This window comes from Rhea pennata, chromosome 2 (genome assembly GCF_028389875.1).
Source record: "Rhea pennata isolate bPtePen1 chromosome 2, bPtePen1.pri, whole genome shotgun sequence".
NCBI lineage: Eukaryota > Metazoa > Chordata > Aves > Rheiformes > Rheidae > Rhea > Rhea pennata.
The window spans coordinates 93,472,954-93,480,406 of NC_084664.1; positions in this window are offsets into that span (position 1 = coordinate 93,472,954).

Genomic DNA, 7,453 nt, shown 5'->3' on the forward strand with positions numbered 1-7,453 from the left:
CTTCAGTCAAGGCAGTAATTTCACTCTCTGCCTCTTATACTGCTGCCAAGTTTTATGAAATATTTTTTTAAAAAATAATCATCTCCCCATCATGTTTATCTCTCAACTTTGGTCAAAATCTGATTCGCCAGAGGCTTACAAAAATTATTAGGTGCAGGACAAACATTGTGATTGCGTAAGTTTTGTTTCCACAGGAAACTAGATTCAGAAGTTCAACTTCTTTTCTCTTCTTGAAAAGAAAACAAAAACAAAACAAAGGTTAATTAGGAAGTTTTCCCACAGTCATTTTCAGTGGCAACAGAGTTTACATAAGAACTGATGACTAACCTGCTATCTCATACTGAAAAGCTAATGTATGATTTTTTTTTTTAATAAAGAAATGTGTTAAAGCTTCTGTTGCTGCTGCTAACTCTGAGAGCTTCATGGGGCTAAACATTTCCAGTCCACTGCATGATCATTGTTGCCCTTTCCAAAGGAAAATGTGCTGCTTCCACTTTACATCCCTCTCCATTCGTAGCTTTAGCAGAGCTCCACTGGACTGCATCTACATACTGCTTGGACTTTAGACTGGATTGAGCAATAAACATCATCTGCTCAGGGCGCTCCCTCTGGCATATTTGCTTGAATCGTGACCTTATGTTTTGTTTTTGTTGTTTATTCCAGTTTCTTCAAATACACAGTCCCACTGCCTCTTTACCAGGCTGCCAGTAAGGAACCTTCTTTAAAGGGCCTTATCTGTTTCTCCTCAGGAAGCCTAAACAGAGAAGTAAATAATGAGGACAGGCACACTTAAGCATACGCCTACCAAATTGCTTTACTTCTCCCTATCACACCTTAAAAAGCTACCATCCCCCTGGCTAAGGAGAGCAGGATACAGCACTTCAGGAACACAAGAGAGGTGTCACTTCAGCGAAGGAAACAAGGCATTGCCAGCAGCGTGGGACTGCAGAAGCCAGTGGGAAAAAGGAGAGGTTTGTAACGCAGCGTTGCCAGATTGGAGAACTGGATGCTGACCAGCACCGGGGGGCTGCTGAATGGAAAGAGGGTTACTTGCCTCATGAAAATTCCAGGAAAGACTTCCATTTTATCAGTTTCCCCTTAAAATGGCTGCAACTTCCTATTACCGACAGCTGGGCTGAGACCAGCAGCCGAAACCTGACTGCAGACCTCCCGAGAGGTGCTCAGCAGTCCGGGCCGGCGCGGGGCACCCGGACCTGCGGGAGGTCCGTAGGAGGGAAGGGGGCACGGGGCTAACGGCGTGGTGAAACGAGGTGGATCTTGCTGTTCTGGGCTGCCAGGGGAACAGAAGGGGTGGATCAGAGAGAGAGGTGGAGAAGACCGTAAAGCGTCTGAGTTGCTTGTGGGTCCAGGATTTTGGCACTCAAAGGGAGAGCTTTCCTGACAATGTGAAAAACTCCTTTGTTTGTGCTAGGGCCGTGTGTACAGACATAACTGCGTGCAGAAGCACTAGATCTGGGCACAGTGAATACAAAACACGACAGACTGAGCCTTTCTTGCTGTTGCTGCATCAGTGCATACGCATATACAGTCACACACACACACACACACTTACCCTTTTTTAGCCTTGGATTTCCAGGAGCGAGGCAGAAAATTAGTCTGGGTGTAGCGAGGTACAGAGGACCCGGGGTACAGAATTTTTCTGGGATCATTCGTCTGCCTGAGACCTAGCAGGAAGGGAAGATAATTGTAGCACAAATTATCTTTAGCTATAATTAGATGTTCACATATATTAAAAATCTTTAAAGATTTTTTTAAGTGTAATTTCAGAATGAAATTAAGGCTTAGTGCACTTCAGAATCTAGATGTTTCTCTTCTCAAATTCCTGTATACTGAGGGGAGTACCCCATTACTGCTGTCTTGACTTTACAGTAAATTATCTCAGATGTGTTGTAGGAAGATTAGAAGACTGAAAATAAACTTTTTAAAGTCACTTTTTTGAACTCATCAAACACTAGGCCATGACATGACTTTTGATAAACTGGAAAAAAAAAAAACAAACAAAAAAAAAAAAAAAAAAAAAAAACCCAAAAAACAAAAAAACCCATAGCCCTGACACTTGAACCAATGGTCATAATATTGTACTAAAAACTCTGGCAAAAATTTCCAGTGTCTTCTACTATGCTAGATATTTCCCCCCATTTTTAAAATATGCCTATAACGGACATGGTTTCCTAGAGAGTCCTGCCTTTGCTATCTAAGCTAGGCACCACGCAACACAAACTGACCACATCTGCCCAGGCTAGTCTTCCAGTCAAATAGATTTCTTCTAGTTGCTTCTGCCAGTACACTACTCCAGAATCTTATTTCTCAAGTGGTGAGGAACATCTCTCTAATTTCCCTCCTAAGTATCATATGGGAAATCTGGCTGTGTCCTTCCTCTTAATTCCTTTCTTTTTTCTTACGCTTCTTTCTACTGTAGTGCTCTTGAGAGCACTCTCAGAGTCAGCTTAACCTCAGTTTTCATTCACTAAGCTAAATAAATCAGTTTCTGAACATCATAGTATCCTTTCTGCACAACACTTCCAGTTTGAATTGATCTTTCCTGAACACCAGTGAACAGAACTGTCTTTTGTCTTCTGATCATAAGATTGCTTCTATTATGGAAGTATCTTTACATCTTTGTTAGGTCATGTGGGATCAAAAGTCAAAACATCAGATCTACTGCATTTCTTTTGCCTAGAAAGTCTGTTATTACCAAAGAAATGTGCCAAATAAGCCTGGCACAATCTATCCTTGGTAAAACTAGACAGCTTTTCATCCAATTTTCCTTCTATGTCTTCAAGTATTATTTCCTTTATTTTATTTTAAAAGCCTTGTATATTATTGGAGGTCATGCTACTGCTATAGGATTGCAAGGAACACATAGCAGATTAAATAAGATGTATTAAGAAGAGAGTTGAGAGAACAATAATTGTCACACACGTCAAAATATGTCCTGTTAAGTCTGGTTCACTGACACTAATCACAGACCAAAAAGGAATGAAATCAAGCTTCTGGCAACAGGCTACATCAGTTCTCTGCAGCAGTACAAAAACCAAACTCTGTGGAATACCTGGCTGTACTTAGCCACAACACATAGCTGTACTAGCCATATTTATCAGTCTCTGTCATAAAGGCTAGTTACATATTTGATGAGCAGTTTCATTGATCTAAACTCTACGGTAGCAAAGAGACCACAGAAGAATAGAAAGCAACCCACACACAGGTCTCCTGAGACAAGGTTTAAAGAGAGTGAATCTATTACGCTGGCCAGCAAGGGACTCATCGAATTCACCGGCCTTTGTCTTCGGGAAGGCGGGAATCCCTTCTGGGAAAAAAAAACCCTCCAGCCCTTAGCATCCCAGCAAAAGATTAGAGACTCTCTTTATCGGTCAGCAGCCCCATTTCACCCGCAGCACAGGAAAGGTTACGGCGAGGCCCCTTGCTTCCTGTCCTCGGGCAGCCCGCCGTCTGGTTGGAGAGGGCAGAAGTTTTAAGGACTTGCAATCCTGAGAGGAAACGCTACGAAAAAATACGCAGGAGCTACCCCTGCCCTTACAAGCTGGCTTTCCCAGAATAATTATTGCAGTAGAAGCTGGGATCTGGAGGACTTGTCTGACTGCGGACAGGACAGGGACAGCCACAAAGGCCAGTTTTTCTCCCTGCCACCTCCTCCAGCTCTAGGTGCAAGAGCAAAGCGACTCCTTCCTCCCAAAGTGCAGATACCTTTCCCAGAAGCACAAACCCTTTGCTCTGGGCTCCGCCTGTAATGACTTGACATTGATATAACATTTCCATATAATCTCTGAACACAGGAACTTTGGCACAGGCCCGTTAAACCATCCTTCCCTGCATAGCTGCTGTCCAAAATTACCTTGTAACTTAGCAACTAACTTGCTACCTGCTATCACTCGTAGGCCTTCCTTAACATTACCATTTTCCGAGCTTTTCCATTTCAGTATGTGTATGTATTTCAAGTAATTTCCCCTCTCATTTGTGGTGCTTCAAGAAGCAAGTTTTTTGCCCCCCTCCCCTTTTTTTTGGCTGTACATCTAATCTCTCTGCAGTTATTCGATCACATCAGCATCACTACAGCTCATTCTGATTTAAACTCACCCCACCCCACTGCCTATTCCACCTGCAACTTCAGTAATGATGATTAGCAAGAAATAATCACCCTTTAGCAGTTTGTAGTCAGGGCTAAACCACGGGATGTTAGAGTGACAGAGATAAAAGATCTAGAAACAAATAAACAGCTCCCTCTCCCCTCCCCACAACCGACCTAAAGTTCTGATTCCCATAACTATCCTAATGCAGCTTGTACAAAACTCTGTGCATCAGCAATAAATATCTTTCATTCCAGAACAACAGAAAAGCACACAAAGTAAACATCCATTTTCTGGATTAACATACCACGACCACCAGCCGAAGAACAGGCAGCTATATACACACCGCAAATGCGGCTGTTGGGTAACCGCCTCTGTTGCTGGGTGCTGTCTAAGAGCAGAGAGGGGCTGCGTGCCTTAGCCTTTACTTACGGATTGAAATAACTGGCTTTGCTTACAGTTTCTTTCACTGTTGCTACAGCCTTACCTATTTGGATCTCAGATACTTACACAGTAAATTGGCAGATTTTTAGCACCTTACAATCCTCCCCCCCACATTTGTATCTGTTTATACATGATCTTATGGCTTGTTTTATTCAAAGGTATTTCAGTATCTCATGATCTTGTGGTTTTGATGCAGACGTTGATGTACTAAGAGTATACAGAAATATTTAAATTGCTACTTGAAAGCCAATTTGTATGAAAATTTAAACAAGTGTATTCAGAAGACTGATAATGAAACTTTCATGTAAACATACCTTGGGCTTCAGTGAACAAGTAAGGGCTTGCAAGAGGGAGCCTTTGGTCACATTTTAATGCATTAAATATTGTTTTATTAAATCTCGCATTACGAACAAACTGAAAGAAAAACCACCTTTCCCTCCTCCAAATCTCCGTGTAACCTGTGTGTGTGTGTGTGGGGGGGGAAGCTTGAAAACAATGCTAAAATCACAAATGGCAAATAAAAGATTCCAAAATGGATTTGTTTAATGACATTTTGACTATTTGGAGTTAGGAACTGCAAAGAAAAATAAGCTAGGAGTGCATAAGTACAGAAACATATATTTCATTACTATTAAGTAACAGCATAAAAGGAAAATATCTTTCATATATTGGCATCTATGAAAATGGAGGTGAGGCTGCTATTAAACATACACTTTTCATGGCAAACAATTTTGCTTTGTTAAATGATGACTACCACAATTTTCTTTATCAAACAGGATTAGCTTCCTTAGAGATTCCCAACCCCTCATTTAACTTCATTTTATGAATCATCAAATTTGTAACCTATTTGTCAGGTGTGGTCTGACACCTTAGGACAAACAAAGACCCTATTTCAAACAAGACAAGTTAACTACTTAACAGCTTGGTGGACTAAATACTGTTAATCCTTTCTGAAGTCTTGGATGCATTTTTTCCAAATGGCAAAAGAGCAGCATCCTAGCGTATTTTTTGAGAGCTGTGATCACAGGTATCTCCAATTCAAAAGGAAAACACACACACACACAAAAAAAGAAAAAAAAAAGAAAGAAAAAAAGAACAGCAACATAGTAGTATGTTGCAATGTATAGACTGGAACATGGTTAGAAGTATATAAAAAAAACCCCACACTCAGAACTTTCTAAAAAAATAAAAGCTTGATTTTTTTTTTAAGAGGTATCCCTTTTTAGGGAAACAATTAAAAATACTGTGAGCTCTGCAAGAGTTTTCCTAAAAATATCTGGTAGTATAAGCCTTATTTTAAAGTCGTCAAACTTTACCTTTAACTACTAGAAACCTATCCTGCCTCCCTCCTCACCTCCTGCCAAGATAACTATTACTCACCCAATTGCTTCTGAAGCAACCTCCAAAGCTCTGTATACAACTTGATCAAATTCAATTGTATGCTATAAGCATGCCATTATATTTGTGTACCATATATCGCTGTTTAAAGTTCTTGCAGAATGTGCCACTTACCCTTAAAAAATAAGTAAGTAAATAAAACTTACCTCATCACATTTTCGATCAGGCTACTGGAAGACACCAAGCATGATTAGTATTAGTCAGGACCTGAATCAAGCTGATAGAATTCAGACTACAACGGGGCATGTAATGGGCTTTTAAGAAGAGTTTGATAGGGTGCATATTGGATCAGCAAAGTGAGTTAGGGTATTCGAAATATTACACAACATTAACGTGCCTAACTACAGGAATTAACATTGCCCCAAGTCTGATATCTGCTGCAATACTTTGTTACTCATTTCCAGTACTTTGTTTTGATACCAGCTGAGCAGCCTCCCAAGAAAAGTGGGATCTGCTTTCTTGGAATGGTCAGAATTCCAAGGAACACTATGCCTACACTGACATCTTCCCTCTCGATCTTTATAGTTACAAAACTACATGTTAAGAGGAAATTACTGACGGAAAAATCAAATGTAAAATGAAGTTAACATTACTGCTTTGAAATATTTGGCAACAGGGTTAAAAAAAAAGGGGGGGGGGGGAAGTGTTTTAAGCCAAAGGAAGCTTTCCTAACATAGACATGGCAGATGTATTTTAGACATCTCTAAGAGCGTATGTGCTTACTTCTGATTAAAGCAAACCCCAATATCCCATGCACACAGCTGATTGCAAGTGAACTTTCTATTTATGGGCTGAAAACAATGACATTGCTCATACAGAAAGCTTCAGAATTAAACAAAAAGCCCTAAAAATTCAACAGATAAATAAAAGATACAGAGAAGCCACCATTGCTAAACTATGCAATAAAGAAATAATTTATTTCAGAATATAACTTCCAATATATATTAAAACATCAATAAGTATTTTTAAAAACTTATTTTACAATGTCCTTATTCCTTGAAGAGAGACTTTCCATGTGAGTTTTGTTCAATATCATATTGTCCTGCAGAGAAAGTTTCAATCATTAAAAAAAAGAAAGAAAAAAAGGTAATCCACTATATCTCTGAAAAGTCAGTGGGAGTTGCAAAAAAGTCTCGCCCACATCTTGCAACCAGTAGTTAAAAGGAACTAGTCATAGGAAGTCAGCTAACTTTGATGATTAAAAAAAGAAAAAAGTTCTCCTGTGCCAGGTCTACAGATGGTAGCAAGAATAAGAAAAATCACTGTCATGATATCACTGAAGTGTTATGACTTGGAATTTCTAGAAACTCAATAAAATTGGTATTTATAACTGCAAGCAGCTAGGATTTCACCGTTTATGAAGAAATCAGCTAAGTGAATATTCACTACCAGAATAAAGCTTATAAAAAAAGTATGGTCATTAACATGCAAAATAGATTTGTGCGTAGAGAGACTGAAGTAGATTTCTGATATACATCAAAAATGTTTCTATTCGTCAACTCATG